The sequence below is a fragment of the Bos taurus genome, chromosome 8 (genome assembly GCF_002263795.3).
Source record: "Bos taurus isolate L1 Dominette 01449 registration number 42190680 breed Hereford chromosome 8, ARS-UCD2.0, whole genome shotgun sequence".
Lineage (NCBI taxonomy): Eukaryota > Metazoa > Chordata > Mammalia > Artiodactyla > Bovidae > Bos > Bos taurus.
This window is the reverse complement of record NC_037335.1, coordinates 76,414,286-76,428,775: the sequence shown is the minus strand read 5'-3', so window position 1 is coordinate 76,428,775 and position 14,490 is coordinate 76,414,286. Positions and strand designations below refer to the sequence as shown.

The window sequence follows — 14,490 nt, the reverse complement described above, 5'->3', positions numbered from 1 at the left end:
TATTCTTTTTAACGGCTGAGTAATACTCCATTGTGTATATGTACCACAGCTTTCTTATCCATTCATCTGCTGATGGGCATCTAGGTTGCTTCCATGTCCTGGCTATTATAAACAGTGCTGCGATGAACATTGGGGTACACGTGTCTCTTTCCCTTCTGGTTTCCTCAGTGTGTATGCCCAGCAGTGGGATTGCTGGATCATAAGGCAGTTCTATTTCCAGTTTTTTAAGGAATCTCCACACTGTTCTCCATAGTGGCTGTACTAGTTTGCATTCCCACCAACAGTGTAAGAGAGTTCCCTTCTCTCCACACCCTCTCCAGCATTTATTGCTTGTAGACTTTGGGATCGCAGCCATTCTGACTGGTGTGAAATGGTACCTCATAGTGGTCTTGATTTGCATTTCTCTGATAATGAGTGATGTTGAGCATCTTTTCATGTGTTTGTTAGCCATCTGTATGTCTTCTTTGGAGAAATGTCTATTTAGTTCTTTGGCCCATTTTTTGATTGGGTCATTTATTTTTCTGGAGTTGAGCTGTAGGAGTTGCTTGTATATTTTTGAGATTAGTTGTTTGTCGGTTGCTTCATTTGCTATTATTTTCTCCCATTCTGAAGGCTGCCTTTTCACCTTGCTAATAGTTTCATTTGTTGTGCAGAAGCTTTTAAGTTTAATTAGGTCCCATTTGTTTATTTTTGCTTTTATTTCCAATATTCTGGGAGGTGGGTCACAGAGGATCCTGCTGTGATGTATGTCGGAGAGTGTTTTGCCTATGTTCTCCTCTAGGAGTTTTACAGTTTCTGGTCTTACGTTGAGATCTTTAATCTAACAGTCCAGTACCTTGAAGAGTACAGTAGTACAGCACAACAGCTGGCACACAGGGGCTGGCATTAAGTGAACAGGCAAGAAGGGCTACTGACAGGAGGAGGCAGAAGAGGTGAGCGATGGCAGAGCCTAAGGACCTTTAGCAATAGGAGGACAAGCTGCAATTTCACTCACACCTGACATTGATGGAACAGATTCTGGTTCCTTGCTGGATTCAATTCTGCCTGTCCTCTTGAAAAAACAATCCAGTGATATCTGGCTAGTAGCTCTGTTTTATTTATCATAGATGACACAGTAGTGCTGGACTGCATTCTGAACGGCTGCTGCAGCCTTCATGTACCATTCTAAGTCCAGGTCCTGTACCTTAAAAACTAACAACGCCTCCTCAAATAAAATCCCCTTGTCATTTCCTGCATCATGAACCTCTTCAGTTCTTCAGTTATTTCTTCCTCTTGTGTCTCTTCGTCCTTTCTCTGGGCCTCCAATTCCTGGCATTTCTTGCCAGTACCAGCTACATCACCACTGCTTTTATGCTTGCTTCCAAACATTCCTGGACTTTATATAAAGATACTGTACTCTGTAAAGCACACAAAAGTACAACCACTTTAGAGGAGGCATGCATATGACAATGTACGCCAGACACATAAGCTAACTTACATGATTGGATATGCAAATGTGCGTTCGAATTTTTGAAAGTTCGCAACTTGAAGGGGACTTACTATATGTGGGGGACTTCCTGTATTAGTAAAGAACAGGAGGTTTCTTGGAACCACACATTCCTCTTCTTTATCTGTAGCTGATGCTGACCTCAAAAATCTCTGGAATGAGAACCAAATCCATTTTTCCTGATTGCAAAGGAAAACTCTTAGTATTTTAAATAGGATAGAGCATATGCTTTGTATGGATACCAAGTATTAAAACCTGTCTTGCAAATTACAGCAGCACTTCCAGCTAACATGGCTCATCTTTTTTTTTTTTAATTTTATTTTTAAACTTTACATAATTGTATTAGTTTTGCCAAATATCAAAATGAATCCATCACAGGTATACATGTGCTCCCCATCCTGAACCCTCCTCCCTCCTCCCTCCCCATACCATCCCTCTGGGTCGTCCCAGTGCACTAGCCCCAAGCATCCAGTATCGTGCATTGAACCTGGACTGGCATCTCGTTTCATACATGATATTTTACATGTTTCAATGCCATTGTCCCAAATCTTCCCACCCTCTCCCTCTCCCACAGAGTCCAAAAGACTGTTCCATACATCAGCGTCACTTTTGCTGTCTCGTACACAGGGTTATTGTTATCATCTTTCTAAATTCCATATATATGCGTTAGTATACTGTATTGGTGTTTTTCCTTCTGGCTTGCTTCACTCTGTATAATAGGCTCCAGTTTCATCCACCTCATTAGAACTGATTCAAATGTATTCTTTTTAATGGCTGAGTAATACTCCATTGTGTATATGTACCACAGCTTTCTTATCCATTCATCTGCTGATGGACATCTAGGTTGCTTCCATGTCCTGGCTATTATAAACAGTGCTGCGATGAACATTGGGGTACACATGTCTCTTTCCCTTCTGGTTTCCTCAGTGTGTATGCCCAGCAGTGGGATTGCTGGATCATAAGGCAGTTCTATTTCCAGTTTTTTAAGGAATCTCCACACTGTTCTCCATAGTGGCTGTACTAGTTTGCATTCCCACCAACAGTGTAAGAGGGTTCCCTTTCTTCCACACCCTCTCCAACATTTATTATTTGTAGACTTTGGGATCGCAGCCATTCTGACTGGTGTGAAATGGTACCTCATAGTGGTCTTGATTTGCATTTCTCTGATAATGAGTGATGTTGAGCATCTTTTCATGTGTTTGTTAGCCATCTGTATGTCTTCTTTGGAGAAATGTCTATTTAGTTCTTTGGCCCATTTTTTGATTGGGTCATTTATTTTTCTGGAGTTGAGCTGGAGGAGTTGCTTGTATATTTTTGAGATTAGTTGTTTGTCAGTTGCTTCATTTGCTATTATTTTCTCCCATTCTGAAGGCTGTCTTTTCACCTTGCTGATAGTTTCCTTTGATGTGCAGAAGCTTTTAAGTTTAATTAGGTCCCATTTGTTTATTTTTGCTTTTATTTCCAATATTCTGGGAGGTGGGTCATAGAGGATCCTGCTGTGATGTATGTCAGAGAGTGTTTTGCCTATGTTCTCCTCTAGGAGTTTTATAGTTTCTGGTCTTATGTTTAGGTCTTTAATCCATTTTGAGTTTATTTTTGTGTATGGTGTTAGAAAGTGTTCTAGTTTCATTCTTTTACAAGTGGTTGACCAGTTTTCCCAGCACCACTTGTTAAAGAGATTGTCTTTAATCCATTGTATATTCTTGCCTCCTTTGTCAAAGATAAGGTGTCCATACGTGCGTGGATTTATCTCTGGGCTTTGTATCTTGTTCCATTGATCTATATTTCTGTCTTTGTGCCAGTACCATACTGTCTTGATAACTGTGGCTTTGTAGTAGAGCCTGAAGTCAGGTAGGTTGATTCCTCCAGTTCCATTCTTCTTTCTCAAGATCGCTTTGGCTATTCGAGGTTTTTTGTATTTCCATACAAATTGTGAAATTATTTGTTCTAGCTCTGTTAACATGGCTCATCTTGATCTCCTCATCCACAAGAACTATGATTTTGATCATCCCAAGGGTTTTGAGCTTTCCAAGGAGACTACACTTTAAGGGAGAGAACATACTAACCAACCAACATTGGTTTCCACTTTGCTAGGCAGTTAGTCTTCGCAGTAAGTTAAAAACACAGCATCCTGGTTTAGGGGTCAGTCTCCCGTCACTTCCATGGTGTGAATCAGCTCCCTTCCATGCTCAGTCAGCCTCAGTGTCCTGAAAACCCTGGGCTTCTGGCTCTGAAGAGTTGCATGCCAGACCCTGAACAGTGGTGGCCATAAAGAGGTACTGCTCCCTGGTTCTAAGGGTTTCTATTTATTGTCCAAACCAGGACTCTTTTTGAGAGTGAAAGGGGGTGTTTTTAAAGAATATGTCACAGCAATGGGTATTAACTAGGACCTTTTCCGATGCTCTGTCTTAGAGTTTTACCTCGTAAGCTAGAATGCCCTCTTTCAACAATTCCTCCAGCTTGTTTCCTCTTAAATATGGATAAGGTAAAACAGGGAAGGATTATTGCCCTGTAGTCATAGATCTCCTACTTGTATCAAGAATCAGATTAAAAATCATGGGTTTTGGTGTGGGACTATACATGAGACAGAAGATTATTTTAAAAGAGGTTTCTGGCATTGAATATTTAGTGCTACACATTCAATTTGTTTACCATTTGTAATGATGAATTTCTTATTTAGTGTGAAACAAGTAGAGAGTTAAAACAATCTCAAGGTTTCTTTTACCTGTGTAGTCATGAATTTGACACTTCTGATCAGCACATACAAGTGATGATGATCAGCTTAACTGTGAGCAACTGAGTCACACTAAGTACACTCAAGACAGTTATGCCAAAACCAACTTGCTCATTTATAACAAGAGGTGTCAGTCATCCTGACACTTGTTTGATGCTAGATACTCCATGCATGACCTTCCGAAAACATTAGCTGTAATGTGAACCAAACACTATTAAGTCCAAGGAGTGACAGCTAGAAAGCTGCCTCTTGGGGAAGTCTTCCCAATAGACATGCCTGTCTCAGGAGGGTTGGGGATTATACACATCTTACTCAAAATCTCCCATTTTTGCAAATCTCTTATGGTGCAGGCTGGCAAGGGATCTCCAAAACCATTTATTTATGCTGTGCACAGAATTAGACTACATTTCCCAGCCCAAGTGTACATGGGTATGGCTGTATTCCCAAGTTCTGGCCATTGGAATTTGAATGGGAAGTGATCTGTATCACTTCTAAGCCCTGGACTAAATGTGAGCCTTTATGAGCCACTGGATGTCAACACTTGCCAGCAACCTAGATCCTTGAATGACCATGGAGCAGATCACCCTATGTTCATGCATGTGTGCATGCTAAGTCGCTTCAGTCATGTCTGACTTTGTGTGACCCTATAGACTGTAGCCCGCCAGGCTCCTCTGTCCATGGAATTCTCCAGGCAAGAATGCTGGAGTGGGTTGCCCTGCAACCAGGGGATCTTCCTGACACGGGGATTGAACCCTAGTCTCATGTCTCCTGCATTGGCAGGCAGGTTCTTTACCACTAGTGCCACCTGGGAAGCCCAGAGCACCCTATGCTGCTGCTGCTGCTAAGTCGCTTCAGTCACGTCCAACTCTGTGTGACCCCATAGATGGCAGCCCACCAGGCTCCCCTATCCCTGGGATTCTCCAGGCAAGAACACTGGAATGGGTTGCCATTTCCTTCTCCAGGGAGCGCCCTATACCTCACCCTAAACCAGACCCATCTTAGACTGTTACTTGGGCAACAAAGTCTTACCTGGCAATTTCCAAGTCCATTGTTGTTACCACTCCTTCTCCCATCACTTAAGTTGTCCAGCTCGCCTGAAGAAGGGAAGGATAGCTGACAGCAGGTATAGGAACTGCCCAGGACAGGAATGACCCAGAAGATTCCATTGGATAATTCCCTGTGCCTAAGAGTACAAAAAGAAGGATTAGGGCCTACTTTTGATGCTAATGTATCTTGTCACTCTTGCTTTCAGGGGCTCAATTGGAATCTCACATAATTAGAACCCAAGGTAGCCCACCCTGAGGAGCAAGATGACACCTGACTGAGAACTACTGGATTCAGGAGTGGTTTCACAGGCACACGTGTGATCTGTGAACTTGAACAGGGCCCTGCTCTCAAAGGTTTGGTTTAATGCTCTGCTTGCACATCATGAAATTCTTAATATCATCCTAGAACTTGTGTTATGTCAGTGTACTCCAATAAGATAACAAAATGTGCAGGAGATCAGTCAGGCAACAGTGGGCACCATGGATACTGAGCATTTGGTCTGAGTGCCAGGAACATGGGCACACGCATGCACACACACACACACACACACACACACACACGGCAGACTGAAACCCCAGGTGTCCCTGAGGGTCTCCTGAGGGGACTCTGTGCACCAGAACCTAAGCCCAGATCATGGCAATGCAGGCAGCTGCAGTGGAAGCTGGCCCTGGGAGACAGGAGGCTTTGCATAGGGACAGCACTACAACCTGTGGTGCGAGGCCAGCTTGCCACTTGGTCCCTGGAGCCCATCTCTGAAGCATCAGCACAGATATTTTTTTAAAGCACTTTACAGTTAATTAACCCTCACAATAATCCTATTAAGCAGGAACTATTATTACTCTTTTAAATTAAAATTTTAAAACTGGGGGAGGAGCTAAGATGGCAGAGGAATAGGACGGGGAGACTGGTTTCTCCCCCACAAATTCATCAAAAGAACATTTAAACGCCGAGTAAATTCCACAAAACAACTTCTGAAAGCCGGCAGAGGACATCAGGCACCCAGAAAAGAAGCCCATTGTCTTCAAAAGGAGGTAGGAAAAAATATAAGACAAAAAAAGAGACAAAAGAGGGAGGCACGGAGCTCCGTCCCAGGAAGGGAGTCTTAAAAAGAGAGAAGTTTCCGAACACCAGGAAACACTCTCACTGCTGAGTCTGTGCGGAGCCTTGGAAGCACAGAGGGCAACATAACAGGGAGGAAAAATAAACAATTAAAACCCACAGATTACGAGCCCAACAGTAACTCCCCCAGCGGAGAAGCTGCGCAGATGCCTGTACCCGCCACTAGCAAGCGGGGGCTGGGCAGGGAGGCGCGGGCTGCATCGCTTAGAGTAAGGAGCTGGCCTGAAGCCCTGAGCGCTATCTGAGTGAACTAACTTGGGCTAGCAAACCAGACTGTGGGATAACTACCACGCGAAAAGCTAGCCCTAACCTAAGACAACGCCAGGCCCACGCACAGAACAAAGGACTGAACAGAGATAGCCGGCTGCAGACCATCCCCCTCCGGTGACAGGCAGCCAGAGCTGGAAGGGGGCAATCGCAGCCCCCAAAAGACATTATCTACAAAACTGTAAGCAGGCTTCTTTGCTAACTAAGACTTCTTGGGGTTCTGGATGGTCAACATCCGCCTGAGAAGGTGTGCCGGTTGTACACCCAGAAAACCGAGCGGCGGGGAGGTGATAAATCGCAGCGACCGCGCTCACCAAATACCTCATCACCTGAGCTGCTCCGACCTGGGAAGAGCACAAAATGCAGGCCCACCAAACCCTGACTCCAGGGAACTCCTGACTCCAAGGAACATTAATTGACAGGAGCTCATCAAACGCCTCCATACCTACACTGAAACCAAGCACCACACAAGGGCCAACAAGTTCCAGAGCAAGACATACCTAGCAAATTCTCCAGCAACACAGGAACACAGCCCTGAGCTCCAAGATACAGGCTGCCCAAAGTCACCCCAAAACCATAGACATCTCATACCTCATTACTGGACACTTCATTGCACTCCAGAGAGAAGAAATCCAGAACCACCCACCAGAACACCGACACAAGCTTCCCTAACCAAGAAACCTTGACAAGCCACCTGTACAAACCCACACACAGCGAGGAAATCACCACAATAAAGAGAACTCTACAAACTGCCAGAATACAGAAAGGACACCCCAAACTCAGCAATTTAAACAAGATGAAGAGACAGAGGAATACCCAGCAGGTAAAGGAACAGGATAAATGCCCACCAAACCAAACAAAAGAGAAGAGATAGGGAATCTACCTGATAAAGAATTCCGAATAATGATAGTGAAATTGATCCAAAATCTTGAAATCAAAATGGAATCACAGATAAATAGCCTGGAGACAAGGATTGAGAAGATGCAAGAAAGGTTTAACAAGGACCTAGAAGAAATAAAAGAGTCAATATATAATGAATAATGCAATAAATGACATCAAAAACACTCTGGAGGCAACAAATAGTAGAATAATAGAGGCAGAAGACAGGATTAGTGAATTAGAAGATAGAATGGTAGAAATAAATGAATCAGAGAGGATAAAAGAAAAACGAATTAAAAGAAATGAGGACAATCTCAGAGACCTCCAGGACAATATTAAATGCTACAACATTCGAATCATAGGGGTTCCAGAAGAAGACAAAAAGACAGACCATGAGAAAATACTTGAGGAGATAATAGTGGAAAACTTCCCTAAAATGGGGAAGGAAATAATCACCCAAGTCCAAGAAACCCAGAGAGTCCCCAACAGGATAAACCCAAGGCGAAACAGCCCAAGACACATATTAATCAAATTAACAAAGATCAAACACAAAGAACAAATATTAAAAGCAGCAAGGGAAAAACAACAAATAACACACAAGGGAAGTCCCATAAGGATAACAGCTGATCTTTCAATAGAAACTCTTCAAGCCAGGAGGGAATGGCAAGACATACTTAAAGTGATGAAAGAAAATAACCTACAGCCCAGATTATTTTACCCAGCAAGGATCTCATTCAAATATGAAGGAGAAATCAAAAGCTTTTCAGACAAGCAAAAGCTGAGAGAATTCAGCACCACCAAACCAGCTCTGCAACAAATACTAAAGGATATTCTCTAGACAGGAAACACAAAAAGGGTGTATAAACTCGAACCCAAAACAATAAAGTAAATGGCAACGGGATCATACTTACCAGTAATTACCTTAAATGTAAATGGGTTGAATGCCCCAACCAAAAGACAAAGACTGGCTGAATGGATACAAAAACAAGACCCCTACATATATTGTCTATAAGAGACCCACCTCAAAACAGGGGACATACACACACTCAAAGTGAAGGGCTGGAAAAAGATTTTCCATGCAAATAGGGACCAAAAGAAAGCAGGAGTAGCAATACTCATATCAGATAAAATAGACTTTAAAACAAAGGCTGTGAAAAGAGACAAAGATGGTCACTACATAATGATCAAAGGATCAATCCAAGAAAAAGATATAACAATTATAAATATACATGCACCCAACACGGGAGCACCACAATATGTAAGACAAATGCTAACAAGTATGAAAGGGGAAATTAACAATAACACAATAATAGTGGGAGACTTTAATACCCCACTCACACCTATGGATAGATCAACTAAACAGAAAATTAACAAGGAAACACAAACTTTAAAAGATATAATAGACCAGTTGGACCTAATTGATATCTATAGGACATTTCATCCCAAAACAATGAATTTCACCTTTTTCTCAAGCGCACATGGAACCTTCTCCAGGATAGATCACATCCTGGGCCATAAATCTAGCCTTGGTAAATTCAAAAAAATTGAAATCATTCCAAGCATCTTTTCTGACCACAGTGCAGTAATATTAGATCTCAACTACAGGAGAAAAACTATTAAAAATTCCAACATATGGAGGCTGAACAACACCCTGCGGAAAAAACAACAAATCACAGAAGAAATCAAAAAAGAAATTAAAATTTGCATAGAAACAAATGAAAATGAAAACACAACAACCCAAAACCTGTGGGACACTGTAAAAGCAGTCCTAAGGGGAAAGTTCATAGCAATACAGGCACACCTCAAGAAACAAGAAAAAAGTCAAATAAATAACCTAACTCTACACCTAAAGCAACTAGAAAAGGAAGAAATTAAGAACCCCAGGGTTAGTAGAAGGAAAGAAATCTTAAAAATTAGGGCAGAAATAAATGCAAAACATAACAGACCATAGCAAAAAATCAACAAAGCCAAAAGCTGGTTCTTTGAAAGGATAAACAAAATTGACAAACCATTAGCCAGACTCATCAAGATACAAAGCGAGAAAAATCAAATCAATAAAATTAGAAATGAAAATGGAGAGATCACAACAGACAACACAAAAATACAAAGGATCATAAGAGACTATTATCAGCAATTACATGCCAATAAAATGGACAACGTGGAAGAAATGGACAAATTCCTAGAAAAGTACAACTTTCCAAAACTCGACCAGGAAGAAATAGAAAATCTTAACAGACCCATCACAAGCACGGAAATTGAAATCAGAAGTCTTCCAGCAAACAAAAGCCCAGGTCCAGACGGCTTAACAGTTGAATTCTACCAAAAATTTAGAGAAGAGCTAACACCTATCCTATTCAAACTCTACCTTCCTCTGCAATTTTCTGGAAAACTTCCAAACTCATTCTACAAGGCCACCATCACCCTAATACCAAAACCTGACAAAGATGCCACAAAAAAAGAAAACTACAGGCCAATATCACTGATGAACATAGATGCAAAAATCCTTAACAAAATTCTAGCAATCAGAATCCAACAACACATTAAAAAGATCATACACCATGACCAAGTGGGCTTTATCCCAGGGATGCAAGGATTCTTCAATATCCACAAATCAATCAATGTAATACACCACATTAACAAATTGAAAAATAAAAACCATATGATTATCTCAATAGATGCAGAGAAAGCCTTTGACAAAATTCAACATCCATTTATGATAAAAACTCTCCAGAAAGCAGGAATAGAAGGAACATACCTCAACATAATAAAAGCTATATATGACAAACCCACAGCAAACATTATCCTCAATGGTGAAAAATTGAAAGCACTTCCCCTAAAGTCAGGAACAAGACAAGGGTGCCCACTTTCACCATTACTATTCAACATAGTTTTGGAAGTTTTGACCAGAGCAATCAGAGCAGAAAAAGAAATAAAAGGAATCCAAATTGGAAAAGAAGAAGTAAAACTCTCACTGTTTGCAGATGACATGATCCTCTACATAGAAAACCCTAAAGTCTCCACCAGAAAATTACTAGAACTAATCAATGAATATAGTAAAGTTGCAGGATATAAAATCAACACACAGAAATCCCTTGCATTCCTATACACTAATAATGAGAAAATATAAAGAGAAATTAAGGAAACAATTCCATTCACCATTGCAACGAAAAGAATAAAATACTTAGGAATAAATCTACCTAAAGAAACTAAAGACCTATATATCAGATCAGATCAGTCGCTCAGTCGTGTCCGACTCTTTGCAACTCCATGAATCGCAGCACGCCAGGCCTCCCTGTCTATCACCAACTCCTGGAGATCACTCAGACTCACGTCCATCGAGTCAGTGATGCCATCCAGCCATCTCATCCTCTGTTGTCCCCTTCTCCTCCTGCTCCCAATCCCTCCCAGCATCAGAGTCTTTTCCAATGAGTCAACTCTTTGCATGAGGTGGCCAAAGTACTGGAGTTTCAGCTTCAGCATCATTTCTTCCAAAGAAATCCCAGGGCTGATCTCCTTCAGAATGGACTGGTTGGATCTCCTTGCAGTCCAAGGGACTCTCAAGAGTCTTCTCTAACACCACAGTTCAAAAGCATCAATTCTGCAGCGCTCAGCCTTCTTCACAGTCCAACTCTCATATCCATACATGACCACCGGAAAAACCATAGCCTTGACTAGATGAACCTTTGTTGGCAAAGTAATGTCTTTGCTTTTGAATATGCTATCTAGTTGGTCATAACTTTCCTTCCAAGGAGTAAGCGTCTTTTAATTTCATGGCTGCAGTCACCATCTGTAGTGATAATTTCATAATTTGTATGGAAATACAAGAAACCTCGAATAGCCAAAGCAATCTTGAGAAAGAAGAATGGGACTGGAGGAATCACCTGCGTGACTTCAGGCTCTACTACAAAGCCACAGTCATCAAGACAGTATGGTACTGGCACAAAGACAGAAATATAGATCAATGGAACAAAACAGAAAGCCCAGAGATAAATCCACGCACCTATGGACACCTTATCTTTGACAAAGGAGGCAAGAATATACAATGGAGAAAAGACAATTTCTTTAACAAGTGGTGCTGGGAAACCTGGTCAACCAATTGTAAAAGAATGAAACTAGAACACTTTCTAACACCATACACAAAAATAAACTCAAAATGGATTAAAGATCTAAACGTAAAACCAGAAACTGTAAAACTCCTAGAGGAGAACATAGGCAAAACACTCTCCGACATACATCACAGCAGGATCCTCTGTGACCCACCTCCCAGAATATTGGAAATAAAAGCAAAAATAAACAAATGGGACCTAATTAAACTTAAAAGCTTCTGCACAACAAATGAAACTATTAGCAAGGTGAAAAGGCAGCCTTCAGAATGGGAGAAAATAATAGCAAATGAAGCAACCGACAAACAACTAATCTCAAAAATATACAAGCAACTCCTCCAGCTCAACTCCAGAAAAATAAATGACCCAATCAAAAAATGGGCCAAAGAACTAAATAGACATTTCTCCAAAGAAGACATACAGATGGCTAACAAACACATGAAAAGATGCTCAACATCACTCATTATCAGAGAAATGCAAATCAAGACCACTATGAGGTACCATTTCACACCAGTCAGAATGGCTGCGATCCCAAAGTCTACAAATAATAAATGTTGGAGAGGGTGTGGAAGAAAGGGAACCCTCTTACACTGTTGGTGGGAATGCAAACTAGTACAGCCACTATGGAGAACAGTGTGGAGATTCCTTAAAAAACTGGAAATAGAAATGCCTTATGATCCAGCAATCCCACTGCTGGGCATACACACTGAGGAAACCAGAAGGGAAAGAGACATGTGTACCCCAATGTTCATCGCAGCACTGTTTATAATAGCCAGGACATGGAAGCAACCTAGATGTCCATCAGCAGATGAATGGATAAGAAAGCTGTGGTACATATACACAATGGAGTATTACTCAGCCATTAAAAAGAATACATTTGAATCAGTTCTAATGAGGTGGATGAAACTGGAGCCTATTATACAGAGTGAAGTAAGCCAGAAATAAAAACACCAATACAGTATACTAACGCATATATATGGAATTTAGAAAGATGGTAACAATAACCCTGTATACGAGATAGCAAAAGAGACACTGATGTATAGAACAGTATTTTGGACTCTGTGGGAGAGGGAGAGGGTGGGATGATTTGGGAGAATGGGATTGAGACATGTATAATATCATACATGAAATGAGTCGCCAGTCCAGGTTCAATGCATGATACTGGATGCTTGGGGCTGCTGCACTGGGATGACCCAGAGGGATGGTTCAGGGAGGGAGGAGGGAGGATGGTTCAGGATGGGAACATGTGTATACCTGTGGCAGATTCATGCTCATATATGGCAAACCAATACAATATTGTAAAGTTAAAAAATAAAATAAAAAATAAATAAAATTTTAAAACTGAAGTATAGTTCACATACAACATTATGTTATTTTCAGGGGTACAAAATAATGATTTGATATGTGTACATACTACAAACGATCACAATAATTCTAATTGATTTTGTCACCATACATGATTTTTTTTCTTGGATTGGCCCAGGTATTAACTCTGGTCTGAGTGATGGGACAAAAGACCTGCCACTTAGGTCGTATACTTTGTCATTAACTAATTATAACATAAAAGTGTATACATGGATATTGCAATAAATTAGATCAGAGACTAATTAGGAGTTTTCAAAGAATTTACAGTCACTGGTATTGAAAATCACTGAACATTGCAAAATAAATATCCAAAGGCTTGGAAATAGAAATTAAATTTAAAGATCCTCACATTTCACCGAAAATGACACTATTTTCATTAAAAAAAAAAAAAAAAAACCACCTTGCATGGGCTGGCTACTAACGGATAAGTGTAACATAATTTTTTCTTGTGACTGAAGATATAATATTAGAACGCATAAACAGGCATTTTAAATTCCATACAAATCATGAAACCACTTTTAGATTCTCATACAATCTCTGCAAGTTATAGGAAAGGTCAGAAAAAACAGGAAAATACCATTATATATATTAACATTTAAACCTATAATCAAACTTACAAAAAACTGATTTGCGGGAAAAGTTAAAACATTTCAGAAAAAATTTTCTAGAAGAACCACCAGTTCTAAGAGATATTTGAATTTCTATTTCAAAATAACGGATCAGAACTATTGTAAAGTTGTTAAAGCCTATGAAATACTCGTAAAAGTACCAATAACAGTTGCATCAACAGAGATCCTTTTCAAAATTAAAAGTTATCAAAAATTACTTGTGATCTTGCATTTGTTAAAAGCTATGATGTTACTTTCAATTATATCAACTGAAAATGAAGTTGCTAAAATAAGTTTTAATGGTTTAATAAATGAATTTGCAGAAAAGTGAAGCTTAAAAAATTATGTTGCAAACAAGATATATTTATATTGATATATAAAGGGCACTGTTATTTTATTATATGAAATCATGGCACCAAACTATTATTTTCCACAATTTGTAATATTACTTGTTGAAATACATAAATGTTGTTACTCATCTATCACTTGTTTTATAATAAAATGTTTTTAAAAGAAAAACTTTTATATTTTGTGACTCCAACTACACTTTCCCCCTGTGTTTTGAACAAGGGGCTCCACATTATAATTTCACACTGAGCCCAGCAAATGTGGGCTCACTGAATTGACATATTGACAAATATGTCACTGAACTTGACTGTGTTAAAACAATGGAGGGAGGAAACATTGGAAGAGAATCCTTTAATGACTAGAACTGAGGTCTAGATTTTAAGTGTGAAAATCAAATGCACATGGGCTAATTTTTCCTTTTCTTTGAAGAATTTAAAACCATCTAATGATAAAGAGTCTATCTTACAGATAACATTTTCTCTTCCTTTATAAAGAAGGGAGGGAGGTATCTTTTTGCTAATATTTTTATTTTCT

At 40.0% G+C, this 14,490-nt stretch overlaps 1 long non-coding RNA gene across 3 annotated transcripts in view; it reads right to left on the bottom strand.

Annotated features, from left to right (window-relative positions):
• Positions 1 to 14,490, bottom strand: part of LOC112447824 (uncharacterized) — a 109,562-nt gene that overhangs the window by 66,487 nt on the left and 28,585 nt on the right. For all 3 annotated transcript variants that reach the window (XR_009495628.1, XR_003036085.2, XR_009495629.1), the window contains exon 2: positions 5,250 to 5,403. This is a non-coding gene — a long non-coding RNA (uncharacterized lncRNA). The remainder of the gene's footprint in view (positions 1 to 5,249; positions 5,404 to 14,490) is intronic.